At 40.8% G+C, this 15,916-nt stretch overlaps 1 long non-coding RNA gene across 2 annotated transcripts; it reads left to right on the top strand.

Annotated features, from left to right (window-relative positions):
• Positions 1-5,473: 5,473 nt before the first annotated feature.
• On the top strand, positions 5,474-11,346 carry LOC112188706. 2 transcript variants are annotated; one of them, XR_005805910.1, is made up of 4 exons: positions 5,474-9,645; positions 10,145-10,219; positions 10,499-10,572; positions 10,920-11,346. It is a non-coding gene; the product is annotated as an uncharacterized LOC112188706 (long non-coding RNA). The 2 variants fall into 2 exon arrangements; XR_002931520.2 differs by lacking the exons at positions 5,474-9,645; positions 10,145-10,219 and adding an exon at positions 10,332-10,396 and having other exon boundaries at positions 10,920-11,345.
• The last annotated feature ends 4,570 nt before the right edge of the window (positions 11,347-15,916 follow it).

The raw sequence follows: 15,916 nt of genomic DNA, 5'->3' as shown, positions 1-15,916 counted from the left end.
TTGTGCTGGAATCAACTTGGAAATGTGATCGCAGAGGAGTTAATGCCTGAGAGGAAGCAACCAAGAAATTGAAGAGGGTACTATCGGTTGTGCTGGAATCTACTTGGAAATGTAATCGCAGAGGAGGTAAAGCCAGAGAGGAAGCAACCAAGAAATTGAAGAGGGTAGTGTCGGTTATGCTGGAATCTACTTGGAAATGTGATCGCAGAGGAGGTAAAGCCAGAGAGGAAGCAACCAAGAAATTGAACAGGGTAGTGTCGGTTGTGCTGGAATCTACTTGGAAATGTGATCGCAGAGGAGGTAAAGCCTGAGAGCAAGCAACCAAGAAATTGAAGAGGGTAGTGTCGGTTGTGCTGGAATCTACTTGGAAATGTGATAACAGAGGAGGTAAATCTTGAGAGGAAGCAACCAAGAAATTGAAGAGGGTACTGTCGGTTGTACGGGAATCTACTAGGAAATGTGATCGCAGAGGAGGCAAAGCCCTAGATGAAGCAACCAAGAAATTGAAGAGGGTAGCGTCGGTTGTGCTGGAATCTACTTGGAAATGTGATCGCAGAGGAGGTAAAGCCTGAGAGGAAGCAACCAAGAAATTGAAGAAGGTAGTGCCGGTTCAGCTGGAATCTACTTGGAAATGTGATGGCAGAAGAGGTAAAGCCCTAGAGGAAGCAGCCAAAAAATTGAAAAGGGTAGTGTCGGTTGTGCTGGAATCTACTTGGAAATGAGATCGCAGAGGAGGTAAAGCCTGAGAGGAAGCAACCAAGAAATTGAAGAGGGTAGTGTCGGTTGTGCTGAAATCTGCTTGGAAATGTCATCGCAGAGGAGGTAAAGCCTGAGTGGAAGCAACCAAGAAATTGAAGAGGGTAGTGTCAGTTGTGCTGGAATCTACTTGGAAATGTAATGGCAGAGGAGGTAAAGCCTGAGAGGAAGCAACCAAGAAATTGAAGAGGGTAGTGTTGGTTGTGCTGGAATCTACTTGGAAATGTGATCACAGAGTAGGTAAAGCCTGAGACGAAGCAACCAAGAAATTGAAGGGGGTAGTGTCGATTGTGCTGGAATCTACTTGGAAATGTTATCGCAGAGGAGGTAAAGCCCTTGAGGAAGCAACCAAGAAATTGAATAGGGTAGCGTCGGTTGTGCTGAAATCTACTTGGAAATGTGATCGCAGAGGAGGTAAAGCTTGAGAGGAAGCAACCAAGAAATTGAAGAGGGTAGTGTCGGTTGTGCTGGAAACTACTTGGAAATGTGATAACAGAGGAGGTAAATCTTGAGAGGAAGCAACCAAGAAATTGAAGAGGGTACTGTCGGTTGTACGGGAATCTACTAGGAAATGTGATCGCAGAGGAGGCAAAGCCCTAGATGAAGCAACCAAGAAATTGAAGAGGGTAGCGTCGGTTGTGCTGGAATCTACTTGGAAATGTGATCGCAGAGGAGGTAAAGCCTGAGAGGAAGCAACCAAGAAATTGAAGAAGGTAGTGCCGGTTCAGCTGGAATCTACTTGGAAATGTGATGGCAGAGGAGGTAAAGCCCTAGAGGAAGCAGCCAAAAAATTGAAAAGGGTAGTGTCGGTTGTGCTGGAATCTACTTGGAAATGTGATCGCAGAGGAGGTAAAGCCTGAGAGGAAGCAACCAAGAAATTGAAGAGGGTAGTGTCGGTTGTGCTGGAATCTACTTGGAAATGTGATCGCAGATGAGGTAAAGCCTGAGAGGAAGCAACCAAGAAATTGAAGACGGTAGTGTCGGTTGTGCTGGAATCTATTTGGAAATGTGATCGCAGAGGAGGTAAATCTTTAGAGGAAGCAACCAAGAAATTGAAGAGGGTACTGTCGGTTGTGCTGGAATCTACTTGGAAATGTGATCGCAGAGGAGGCAAAGCCCTTGAGGAAGCAACCAAGAAATGGAAGAGGGTAGCGTCGGTTGTGCTGGAATCTACTTGGAAATGTGATCGCAGAGGAGGTAAAGCTTGAGAGGAAGCAACCAAGAAATTGCAGAGGGTAGCGTCGGTTGTGCTGGAATCTACTTGGAAATTTGATCACAGAGGAGGTAAAGCCTGAGAGGAAGCAACCAAGAAATTGAAGATGGTAGTGTCGGTTGTGCTGGAATCTACTTGGAAATATGATCACAGAAGAGGTAAAGCCTGAGAGGAAGCAACCAAGAAATTGAAGAGGGTAGTGTCGGTTGTGCTGGAATCTACTTGGAAATATGATCGCAGAAGAGTTTAAGCCTGAGAGAAGCAACCAAGAAATTGAAGAGGGTAGTGTCAGTTGTGCTGGAATCTACTTGGAAATGTGATCGCAGAGGAGGTAAAGCCCTAGAGGAAGTAACCAAGAAATTGAATAGTGTAGTGTCGGTTGTGCTGGAATCTACATGGAAATGTGATCGCAGAGGAGGTAAAGCTTAAGAGGAAGCAACCAGAAATTGAAGAGGGTAGTGTCATTTGTGCTAGAATCTACTTGGAAATGTGATCGCAGAGGAGGTAAAGCCTGAGAGGAAGCAACCAAGAAATTGAAGAGGGTAGTGTTGGTTGTGCTGGAATCTACTTGGAAATGTGATCGCATAGGAGGTAAAGCACTAGAGGAAGCAACCAAGAAATTGAAGAGGGTAGCGTCGGTTGTGCTGGAATCTACTTGGAAATGTGATCGCAGAGGAGGTAAAGCCTGAGAGGAAGCAACCAAGAAATTGAAGAGGGTAGTGTCGGTTGTGCTGGAATCTACTTGGAAATATGATCGCAGAAGAGTTTAAGCCTGAGAGGAAGCAACCAAGAAATTGAAGAGGGTAGTGTCGGTTGTGCTGGAATCTACTTGGAAATGTGATCGCAGAGGAGGTAACGCCCTAGAGGAAGCAACCAAGAAATTGCAGAGGGTAGCGTCGGTTGTGCTGGAATCTACTTGGAAATGTGATCGCAGAGGAGGTAAAGCCTGAGAGGAAGCAACCAAGAAATTGAAGAGGGTAGTGTCGGTTGTGCTGGAATCTACTTGGAAATGTGATCGCAGATGAGGTAAAGCCTGAGAGGAAGCAACCAAGAAATTGAAGACGGTAGTGTCGGTTGTGCTGGAATCTATTTGGAAATGTGATCGCAGAGGAGGTAAATCTTTAGAGGAAGCAACCAAGAAATTGAAGAGGGTACTGTCGGTTGTGCTGGAATCTACTTGGAAATGTGATCGCAGAGGAGGCAAAGCCCTTGAGGAAGCAACCAAGAAATGGAAGAGGGTAGCGTCGGTTGTGCTGGAATCTACTTGGAAATGTGATCGCAGAGGAGGTAAAGCTTGAGAGGAAGCAACCAAGAAATTGCAGAGGGTAGCGTCGGTTGTGCTGGAATCTACTTGGAAATTTGATCACAGAGGAGGTAAAGCCTGAGAGGAAGCAACCAAGAAATTGAAGATGGTAGTGTCGGTTGTGCTGGAATCTACTTGGAAATATGATCACAGAAGAGGTAAAGCCTGAGAGGAAGCAACCAAGGAATTGAAGAGGGTAGTGTCGGTTGTTCTGGAATCTACTTGGAAATGTGATCGCAGAGGAGGTAAAGCCCTAGAGGGAGCAACCAAGAAATTGAAGGGGGTAGTGTTGGTTGTGCTGGAATCTACTTGGAAAAGTGATCGCAGAGTAGGTAAAGCCTGAGATGAAGCAACCAAGAAATTGAAGGGGGTAGTATTAGTTGTGTTGGAATCTACTTGGAAATGTGATCGCAGAGGAGGTAAAGCCTGAGTGGAAGCAACCGAGAAATTGAAGAGGGTAGCGTCTGTTGTGCTGGAATCTACTTGGAAATGTGATCGCAGAGGAGGTAAAGCCCTAGAGGAAGTAACCAAGAAATTGAATAGTGTAGTGTCGGTTGTGCTGGAATCTACATGGAAATGTGATCGCCGAGGAGGTAAAGCTTGAGAGGAAGCAACCAAGAAATTGAAGAGGGTAGTGTCGTTTGTGCTAGAATCTACTTGGAAATGTGATCGCAGAGGAGGTAAAGCCAGAGAGGAAGCAACCAAGAAATTGAAGAGGGTAGTGTCGGTTGTGCTGGAATCTACTTGGAAATGTGATCGCAGAGGAGGTAAAGCCAGAGAGGAAGCAACCAAGAAATTGAAGAGGGTAGTATCGGTTGTGCTGGAATCTACTTGGAAATGTTATTGCAGAGGAGGTAATGCCTGAGAGGAAGTAACCAAGAAATTGAAGAGGGTAGTGTCGGTTGTGCTGGAATCTACTTGGAAATGTAATCGCAGACGAGGTAAAGCCTGAGAGGAAGCAACCAAGAAATTGAAGAGGGTAGTGTCAGTTGTGTTGGAATCTACTTGAAAATGTGATCGCAGAGGAGGTAATGCCTTAGAAGAAGCAATCAAGAAATTGAAGAGGGTAGTATCGGTTGTGCTGGAATCTCCTTGGAAATGTAATCGCAGAGGAGATAAAGATTTTCCTTTGTCTCTATCATTAGGACCAAGTCTATAAATGCATTGAAAATTGAAAAGAAAGCATTTTTCTATACAAATTGTTTGAGTGGAAGTGGTAGTTATTTTGGAAAAAGTTTTTAAAAGCAGGATTGTTGACTGGTGGTTTGTGGCATAGGTATTTTGGATATGATTAGCATAATTTAATCACGGCATATAAAATAATCTGTAAAGATTAGTCTTCATATTCAAACTTGTTTGAGTATACGGAAAGCTGCCTATTATTCAGCTAATTAAGGATGTATTCTAAACACTTGAGTTTGATTAGCGGGTCGTAAATGTAATGAAGCCTCAACAACATGGAAGGAGGAAATTAGGGCCCATTGTTGCAAGCCACGGTGCTTTAGTCAATTACCTGAATCACTTTCTTTTTGCATGATTGAAAGGTATATCCCCGAAAGTGCTAAGAAATTGTCTCTGTGCTTTTACCTCTTAACTATTTTCCTGGAGAATGTGTGCATAGTTTCTTACGTAGCTGGGTTGCACCAGTACTCCGGAATGATGGTTTCCTCTTCAGCAAATGGTCTTACTCGGGTACCCTCTCTTTTTCCTCTCGCCTGCTCTATCCTTTTCACTATCGGGGGAATAACGGACCGGTGCAGCGAGATCTTTGGCTTCTCTCTCTTTTCGTGGAGAAAAAAAACAACAGACACGTAGAAACCACTTGGTGCCACAGGAGAGGCCCAGGTCTCAGGGGCAAGCAGGTAAAAAGCCATAGAAAATGCGGGGCAAAAAAGTCATCTCACTATTGAATGAATCTGTTCAGTGTAATTATAATTAAGTAGAGTGAAATTTGTACATCCATAATTGTAAATTACACATTCTTTTATTTTTATAATAATATTTCATCTCACATCTTTTTATACTTTTTAAAATAGATTCAGATCCTCTCTTAACCCAACGATTTACCTAAGCTACCTAAACTTTTAATGATGTAATGCCACGTGACTATTATGAGATCTAATGGTCCACAACTCTACAACAAACTCACATGATTTTTGTCCCTTATTTTTAAGTATTATTTTGTCTTTTTCCAACCTTATTTCTTCTCTCTGTTCTTCTTTTCCTCCGTACCCAAAATCTCAGGCATATATTCTATCACTCACCCCTGTTCTTAAGTAGAGGATCTGGGTTCATCTATGAATCTGAATGCAATATCAACGAAATCAATAACTTCAAAATGGAATCTCAAAATGGAGCACAATCACCACTGCCACTTCTCTAGGACATCATCGAAACCCACTTGAGAGTGTTGTAAAGGGTGTTGAATGAACTGGTATACAATCAATTGTGTTTCTTCTGGGTTTGATGGTATCAGAGTCTCCATGGTTCACGCTGATGCGTTATGTGGGCTGCTTCTTGGATGGGTTTTGGGCGATTTCCAGTGCAAGATTCGAGCTCCTTCAATTATTTAGGGAAGCAGTTCGTATACATATGTACGGGTGAGCTGCAGCTGATCAAGTGGAGATGGAGAATTCGAGGTTCAGTTTGCTATCCTTATTTGTAAATGCCTTTGACACCTCTCGATAGTTACTCTTATCACTAAATTTTGCAGACAGAGTAGTTTTTCTGTATTTGCCCGCAGATGTTTCATTTCCTTGGTATGGAATATGGGCAAGATAGGTGACGATGGAGATTTAGGTCTGATGTTTTATTTTCATAATTTGGGTTTACGTATCGTGTTGGATAGAATACTTTTCACTGCATAAGTTATCGTATGTGACAATGATAGTGTGGTGAATAAGTAATGTTTGAATAATGATTGGTAGTTGAATTTTTTCCTTTCATAATCATTCATATGTGTTTGGATTTGTTGGATATGTGTGGATTAACATTTTTCCTGGGATGCTAGTAAGCTACTTTCTTATACAAAATATTCTTCATATCAAAATCAGCCTCCTTACATATTGTGGGAAGACTCAAGTAACCAATCTACTCACTGTTGTCATCACGGATCTATTTCATATCAGAACATGCATATTTAAAGTTTTGAGCACCTTACATTGTTCGACCAAGACATGAAGGGATATTTCTTTAGAAATTGAAATTATTTTTGGATGACCAGGTATTATTACCAAGTTTTTCTGGTCTAATATCACGACCAAATCTTTGAGGTTTTGCTCCTGTAGCCCTGATTTTCGTGGAAAAGAAAAAGGGATGCTACAACTTGCAACCTATGATAGCACTGGAAACAACCTAGAAAATACTCTGGGTTCTTTGAGTAGCTTTAATGTTCATTGCAGTATTGATTTCAAAATGCTAGCTTCTGCAAACTAAATGAGTCTTTGCAATCGCATTTAATATGCATTTTGTGTTTCTACAAACTTGAATCTTGTGACATTTTGGATTCTGCATCCTATTGGAAATGATCATCTTGAGGTCTCTGCTTGCATGCTAGATAGTTGAGCAATTAAGAGCAGCACCAGTTGATGTTAGTATCCGAGTTTATGCAGGGTCAGTGATCCTTAGGCCTCTTCTTAAATCATGGTCTAAATCAGCTTCTTCATTAGTATGAATATTGAAATTCGTCCTCAAATCCCATTCACTCATTCAAACTTGGAAATTACTTAAGCTATTTGCTAGCAACCTAGTATCTTTACCTGCTGAAGCTTGTGAAAAATTCAAGGTTCATTTAGCAATCCCTGTTGTAAATGCTTTCGCTACCTCTTCGTAGTTGCTTTATTACTAAATTTGCAAGCAGTCTTTGTTTTCCTAAATTTGCTAATGTGATAGGGAATATAGAGGTAATGATGGAGTTCTAACTCTGACGCTATGTCCTTTATTTTTTTTCTTTGTGTCCTGTGGATTAGATTTTGTGCGGCATAAGTTATCCTCTGTGACATGTGATAAGTGTGGAGAAAGAGTAATGCAATAGGTAGTTGAAATTTTTCCTTGCATCATTATTCATGTGTGTGTGGATAACAAAATAGCACAGAACATTGGAGTGAATTCTCACCATTCAATCAAACTATCTTCCTAGTAAAGTGGCCTTTTTACTCATCCTTTCTTAGTCACTTTGAATTGTCTCTGTATGCTCAGTACAAAGCAGGTACCTTGTTGCTTGAATACCTGAGAAATAATATGATAGAGGTGATTTGGATTTTTACTTTAACTCGAGTAGTTCAAGCTTTAATCCTAAAGATTTCTCTACGCATTTGGATCGTAGGAAGTGAGGCAGAGGTTTTTGTACTTTTCTGCATGGATTGCTCACTTCATAGCTTAGTGAATCAGCAAGGATCTTCTTGAGACATCTGCCTTTTCTTGCATCAGGCTGTTGCAGTTGTTGAGCTGAGCTGAGATATATATAATTTAGGTATCTCTGTATTGGTATGATATGCATGCTCTCGGTGTGAAGTATTGTTTCGGTCAACTTCATTATTGGTGTGTGGGGAACTGATACATTGTGTTTTCCCTTCCAGAACCCAGGAAATATAATTCAATCATTCTGTCCTAGTGATGTGGTTGGAAAACGCCTTTGCCTTTTTGATACGTTGTGTTTTCTGCAGTGTTCCACTCGTAGTAGTATCTTTGTTTGATGCCTTCTTGCTCTCTACATACCACTATATGCGACTTCCTAACAGCTTTTAACTTGTGTTGCTCAGAAGCATGTGCTGATTCCGATTGTCTTTCATCTTTAATTTTTATTTTTATGGGAGTGGGTTATACTTCCAACTCAGATATGAAACAGAGGTATTGAGAATCCAATTCAAATTTAGTTTAATGAGAAGACTACTTCGAAAGTTACACATAGAAGAAAGATCGTTCATGATCCTTGGACATTGTTTCCAATACAGGGTACCCATGTTGTAATGTGGTATCGTTGTATATGCCGAGCTTAGAAAAGAAACCACCAAGATAGAGTTGTTGGCGGAACTGCTGACCATTAAATTATGCGGGAACGGATCCAGTAACGAGTCCTGATTTGGCGCTTGGTTCGTAGAGCGGCATAATAACTCTTTCCAATGATGCAGCAGCATATTACAGCAGCGACCAAAATGTCGGGTGGACTATTTCGGTACCACCACAAGGATACCAGAAGCAAATGCTACCACCATTGCTGCAATGGAATAGCGAATGAAAACTGGAGGTGTGGCTAGAATGATTAGTGACAGAGTGGGCACCATAAAATGATTAAACACCCACTAAGAGAGATGAAAGGAAGGAGATGGTATCAAATAACACAAACACTACGAAAAATATCCATCGGTGTAAAATCACCATGCCATTGCTATTAATTAGATAGCAACCTATGGTGTTTGGGATCGATTCCTGAGGTGCTTTTGGAGCAGTTTCTGCTTTTGGGCCAAGAACATGGTGTTTGGTAAAATCTCTAAAAGCTGTTTTTGAGTGAAATTGCTTCTCCGTAAAGCTGAATTTAGGAAGCTACAATTTGTAGCTTTTGAAGACCTGCTTTGGGAAAACACGGAGCATGAACAGTAGAGTTTAATGAAAATTTGGAGAACTGCCAATTCTGTCCTCCTCCTTTTCTGAAAATTACATCGAAACAGCAAACCCATCGCGGTAGACGTCTCATTCCACACCTCCTCCTTCCTCTTTGCCGTCACTGCCATTCCACATCTCCTCCTTCCTCTTCTTTAGTGTCTGGTTCTCCCTAGTCTTCTCTCAGATCGCCTTCTTCTTCTGCTCGTCGCTGGTGACCTCATTCAATTGGTGGATTGTCGCCACCTTCCTCGGCGCCGATTCCGCCTTCCTGCTACGCTATTCCTTTTGTCCTCCATGTTCTCAATTGTGTTCCTCTGATTAGCCGCTCGCTGAGAACTGCACAACCGTTGTTTTACCCATATCTGAGGACTCTTGGCAACATCAGCTCCTCTGGTGGAACTGATTTGAGGGTAATTCCTTTTATGCTCGGATTTATTCTTCGCCAAATTTTTGTTCTTCGTCCTCAGTTTTTATTATGAATTTGGATGATGGGTTTTGTTGTTCCCCCGACAAAGAGGAGGTGAGAGTAAAAAAGAAAGAGATAGAAGAGAACAGGAAATAAGAGAAAGAAGAATAAGAAGAAGGAGACGAAAAGCTCTCTGGGTTTTCTTTGATTTGTTGGCATTTATGGGAATCTGATGTTGTTTTTGTCTCAATTTTCTGATTGAACTTCTTTCTAGGATTTCTTATGGTTCCTGTATTTGTCTTCAGCTGACCAAGCCTGTTACTTAGCCTCCATTGGTATGGGGAGTTTGCGGAGCTACTGCCTCTGGTATGCTTCTTGCTTCTTCCTGATGGTGCCGTCTTTGCATGTTTATAATTACGTTGTAGTTTAGTGTGACAACTGCAAACAAATCAAGCATAACTGGATGATAAGTGAATTGGTTAGTGTAGGCAATATTATTCTGATAATTATGTTGTAGTTTAGTTCTCAGCAATGTTAAAAAGATTGCTTGTGAATTGATTTGAAATTTCCTATTCTTTAAATTGATTAACAATGCATGTTGCTATATTCTGCTATCTTTATATTCATCAATATGCACCAAAGAATTTCTCATGAAAATCATCTTCATATCTCTGTAACAGAACTCGCTGAATTGGGATCCTTATATTCAATGTCTTTTCAATAGTGGATGTGGAATAGTTCTAATTTCATGTGTTTCTAAAACATGAGCAAGCTAATTCTGATATAAAGCTAATGTCTTTACATTATTTGGGTTATTATTATTATTATAAAAATATTAGTTTTGTGATTCTTTTGTGAATTTCAGTACAGGAACTGCAGAAAATAAAGGAAGAGTTGTTGGAGTTGAAAAGGAAGAGACTAAGGAACTTCACGAACAAAGGTCAGGATTAATGGTTAACCTCTACCACACTTCTGGCCTTTTTTGTTGTCGAACATCTCCATTTCCTTTATTAATAGTTAGGACCATTGTTCCAAAGTGTTCTAAAATGCTATGTTTTTTTTTTTTGGACAAAAACCCTTTTTTAGTTGCCGAGCATTTGCATTTTGTGCTGCTATGGTAAGATAGCTTTTATTGGTTTTCATGATTTTCATGTTCATTTGTTAATGCCTACTGCCTGCAATAGTTCTTGATCAATTAATTTTGATCTGGTCATGATAGATGATGATAACATTGTGCCGGTTACACAGTAAAAGTCTCACATACAAGACAATTGGCATAGGAGTTCAGAGGAGGTCAGTAAACTTATCTAATTAGTCGGTAATACCTTCTGTTTCAAACTTCCAATGCCTTTGTATAGAGAGATATTAAACTTGGAGAAAAGAAAATATCTGTCAATATTACCTTGCTGCAATATTAAATAGAAATAATAAGTTATTATAATAAGTTCTCTTGATTAACCTCTATATAGTTTAAACCAATTCAGCTCGGCTTATGCACATTGTGCGTGGATTCTAAAGTACAATAGAAATAGCTGTATTTTGTGCCTGTTTGCCGCATTTAATTTTTTTTTTCCTTTCTCAACAGTCTATTCATATTCCTAAATATATCAACACTGTGTATACCTTGCTTTACATTTTAGGACAAGCTGGTATTTTGCAGAGCTAAAATAACCAGATTTGTGCCTGAAGATGCATGGTTCTATGCAGCCGTCCTTCAAAGCAAATGAAGAAAAAGCCAGAGTCAGCTACTAATCTGCCCAGATCATGAAATGCAGCAACCACTTTACATGTAAAACGCAATCCAAAATTTAGATTAGCGCCTTCAATTTTAAAACTATCATGAAAGATGGAATATGATAGCCTAAGCAAACTGTGTAACATTGTTCCTTTCCAGTTTGTTTCAACATCTATATCAATAAATAAGCAAAACTGTATTTCCAGTCCGTTTGCTTTTTAAAGTTATGTTTTACGATACCATGAGGGAATCCTGTAACTACATAGACCATGAATTTTGATACCTCAGAGTACAATTCATTGAGCTCTTTTAGGTCTCAATGGTTTAGTTGCAATGCTGCATAGAAAATTGAAGGTACATTCTAATTCATGGTTTTGTAATAACCATCTTACATTGAAAGTATATAGGAATTGAAGTTGATGGTTCCATATGGTTTTGTAATAACCATCGGTCGGGATTCTTTTTCTCATCGGTTTTTGGTCGATGTCTGAGGGCATAATTCTAGTAGTGGTCTGGGAAGACAAGAAATGGAGGTGTTAAGAAATGCAATTGCACAAAATCTAATGAATGCATCTACTAGTTCCATTTAGTTGCAAATTTCAAGTGACTTTAATTTATTTTGTGTAATGGTTCACGTTGAACTATGGTCGGGAAATTAATCTAAATATTCTATATTTATTTTGTGTAATAGTAAAACATAATATGCATATTGAAGGGTTTAATTTATTCGGTCCAACCAAGGGTAAAAGAATAATACATGGGAAATTTTTTCATTTGGTATGGTTACATAATCAAAAAATAAAATTATGTATTTTAGTAGCATATCTTACTATGTATGCCCATTTTGGTAATTATACACAGCTAAAGCACTTTTGCCTTGCAACTTACTAAACACTTAGAAATTACTTTTCGTTTGCACAGCACTTTTCAAAACAGTTTACCAAACACCTCAGCTGCTTCTTCTCACAGCAAGTTCGGAAGTGCTTTCTCTTACACCAAGTTCGAAAGTGTTTCCTCTCACAGCACAGTAATCCCAAACTAAGCCTAAATTCCCCGGACATAGTCCAAGACTCCAAGCTGCTGAAAAAGTGACAGTAGCAATAAGCACGGCAACTAATAGATTTGTGTCAAATTTTTTCGAGTCATCCAACAAAGCTTCCAAAGAGTCGTCGTTCTTCTCCTCTGATGGTTCCAATTTCATGAAGTCACGGCGGATTGTCCTCCCCAAAAAGCGCAAAATATTTTTCCTGCCAAAGGTTACCTACAATATACTCAATGTACTAAGGTTAATGGGTAAATGAAAACGTACAAATGACGGCTTTTAGTGATGATTATATCTGGGAATGTATGTGTTTTCACCAGCTCAATATCGTCACCGAGGAAAATATCAACGGCTTTTGAGTGATGATCATTGGTTGCAGTCTTGTCAACCTTGGAATCCCTCGCCAAGGCTCTCATAATTCTAGTATTCTTTTTAAAGGCAGCCAGATGCAAAGGAGTATTTCCATCACTGTCCTGCTAGTTCAGGCATCTTCAAAATGTACTGGATAACAGGCGGCTTTGTTAGCGTGAGTCATAGCGTAACGTTAGGAATAGAATATATTGTAATTATTTCGTAGTTAATACTTACCTATTGTACTCTTGTAATCTTCTTTATATACCTCCACAGTGAGATGAATAGAATATCAGATAATTCATTCTCTCAATCTTCTTATATTTGACTTGGTATCAGAGCAAAGATCCGAAAGGACTTTGTCTCGTTAGTTTTCTTTTTTTTTCGAGACACTTATACATAACTAAACCCCTTTGTTTGGGTTTTGTTTTGCCTTTTTTTTTTTTTCCGGTCTTCATCAAATACTGGTCTTCGTCTCCTTAGAGACCGACCTGGTGCTGTTTCCCGATCAATCCAAACCAGGTCCGCTCCGTCCACCCGGCCACACCGGCGCTACTTCTAGCTTGGTCCTGTCGTCTAGATCGCAGGCTCCCTCTGTTCAGACCGCCTCCCTCTGTTCAGATCGCGGGCTCCGTCTCCCTTCCAGATTGGCTTCATCCTCGTCCAGCTCGGCTTCATCTTCAGTTCACGATCGCCGGCGCTCATCTTCAATCGGCTTCGTCTTCAGGGACGGCCGTCACTCTTCTCCGTCCAATTCGTCGCAGCCCAGTCCAGTTGCAGTCCACCCAACATCGTTCTTCAGCCAACGTCGTCCAGATTGTCAGCGTTCTCCGTCGCTCTATCAGACCGGGTTTGCTCCTCAGTGAGTCAACTCGTCAACTCGCCCCAACTCGTCAACTTGCCCCAACTCGGTCAGTGAGTCAACTCATCTCAAACTCGGTCAACCCAGTCAATTCTAACAGGTTCCACCAAAAAAAAAAAAAAAAAATCTGTTACTATTATTTTTTGGAGCCTTCTGTTTGTCTTATTTCCGCTGCCTACTTTGAGATTTGTCTGCATTGTTGTTGCTTATTTCAATGGGAGAAACGAAAGATGATCAGAGTTCCAATTCTAAGACCAGTGAGGTCCAGAAGGTTGAAGTTTCTGTAAAAAGCTCAGAAGGTGGATCTTTTGGGGGTACCAAACTTACCAGTACCAATTTCCAAACATGGAAGAAGATTATGTCTGTTTATCTCCGTGGGATACACAAGATGGGGCATGTGACTGGAACAATCAAGGCTCCTAGTGAAGATGATGTGGAAGCTTATGCTAAGTGGGAAGACGATGATGGGTTTGTAATGTCAATTCTATTTCGAGCCATGACTGAGGATGTGCTACAGATGGTGGAGGAGTGTGAAACCGCTGAGGCAATATGGAAGACACTGGGAGATCTCTATACAAATGAGTCTGATTTTATACAGGTTCATGAACTGATGTGCAAAGTTGCAGGAATGCAACAGCATGGGCAACCAGTGTCAGTGTTTTTTACCAAGCTGAAGAATGTGTGGGCTGAAATTGATCAGAAGCGTCCTTGTAAGATCAAGAATCAGGAGGATATTGCATGGTACCAGAAAGAGAAGGAACTTGAGCGGGTTCATGCATTCTTGAGAGGACTTGATGCAACACATAATAGTGCCAAGGGAGAGTTGCTTAGAATGCTAGACCCTCCTAGCTTGACCACAGCTTTTACCTATATTCGTAAGGATGAATCTCAGCAGGACAGTCTCAAACATGCATAAGTTGAAGTTTCTAGCCTCGCCATTCAAGCACCAATACCTTTCCTCCAACAGCAGCCTTCGGTCCTACTTCATCAACAAGGACCTCCACCAGCTTTTGCCCACCGCCCTCGTCCTCAGTGTTCTTATTGCAATGATATTGGCCATGTTAGAGAGACTTGTTGGAAACTGCACCCGCATCTTAAACCTAAAAAGCAAGGTTATCGTCCTAAGGCGAGAGCAGCTGCTGTTCAATTGGTTCAAAAATCAGATTTCTATGGAGTGGCTGGACAAGATCATCATACGGCAGGAGGGGCTCTTCCTACAGCCTCTATAGCTGGTCGTGGTAAGATTGGTATGGCTTTAAAGGTTTCTAACTTTGTTGGTTCTGATACATGGATTATTGATTCTGGTGCCTCTGACCATATGACTTATGATAAATCATATCTTACTGAATTGTCTTCCCCACCAGTGTCCTATGTCACCAATGCCAATGGTGAGGCTTTTCCTGTGTTAGGGTCAGGGTCAGTGCGTATTACTCCCACTTTAGAACTTCATAATGTGTTATATGTGCCTGACTTGTCTCATCACTTGATATCTGTTCCACAGTTGAATACTGAGTCTAAATGCTCCATAACCTTTTATCCTATGTATGTGATTTTTCAGGATCTTCTCACCAGGGAGTTAATTGGTCGGGGGTATCTGAGGGGCAGGTTGTTCCATCTGGATCAGACATACGCAGGGGAGAAACCAGGAGCACAGTCCCGCACCGCTTTGACTTCGAATTCTGATAAGCTAAGTGAAATTTGGTTGTGGCATCGCCGTTTAGGGCATCCATCTTTTAGTCTTATGAGAAAAACCATGCCTACCCTGTTTATTGGTGTGGATGAGTCTGCTTTACATTGTGAAACATGTGTCTTGGCCAAGAGTCATCGTGCTACTTATTCTCCTAGTGTTTCTAATAAAAGTATTATTCTTTTTGAGTTGATTTATTCTGATGTTTGGGGACCTTCTAGAGAACCCACTGTGTTTGGTATGAGATATTTTGTGTTGTTTATTGATGATTGTACGAGATTGTCATGGGTTGCTCTTCTTAAAACCAAAGATGAAGTCTTTCCAGCTTTTCAAACTTTTCGTACTCTTGTTCAAACACAATACCATAGCACCATTAAAGTTCTTCGTTCTGACAATGGGGGAGAATATGTTAATCATGTTTTCCAAGAGTTTTTCAAAACCCATGGGATTGTTCACCAAACCACATGTCCACAAACACCAGAACAAAATGGAGTGTCTGAAAGGAAAAACCGTCATTTACTTGATATGGCTTGTGCCCTTCTCTTTAGTGCTCATATGCCTAAGTATCTTTGGGGCGATGCCATTCATGCTTCCTCTCATCTTATCAATCGTGTTCCATCTAGTGTCCTTCAGGGACGAATTCCATTTGAGGTTCTTGCATCTCATGTTTCCTTACCTTCCTTTCATAATCTTCCAGCTCGTGTCTTTGGTTGTGTTGTTTTTGTCCATATTCCTAAAAAGCAGCGGTCTAAATTGGATGCCCGAGCACTGAAGTGTGTGTTTGTGGGCTACGGCGGTTATCAGAAAGGGTACAAGTGTTATCATCCACCCACCAGAAAGTACTATGTCACTATGGATGTTACTTTCTTTGAGGACATGAGTTATTTTTCCTCCTCAACTACAGCTCTTCAAGGGGAGACTTCATATTTTGAAGAGCTGTATCATGGAGAGGGGGAGGAA

This window comes from Rosa chinensis, chromosome 2 (genome assembly GCF_002994745.2).
Source record: "Rosa chinensis cultivar Old Blush chromosome 2, RchiOBHm-V2, whole genome shotgun sequence".
NCBI classification, from domain to species: Eukaryota; Viridiplantae; Streptophyta; class Magnoliopsida; order Rosales; family Rosaceae; genus Rosa; species Rosa chinensis.
The sequence above is the reverse complement of the archived record's forward strand: the minus strand, read 5'-3'. Positions and strand labels throughout refer to the sequence as shown.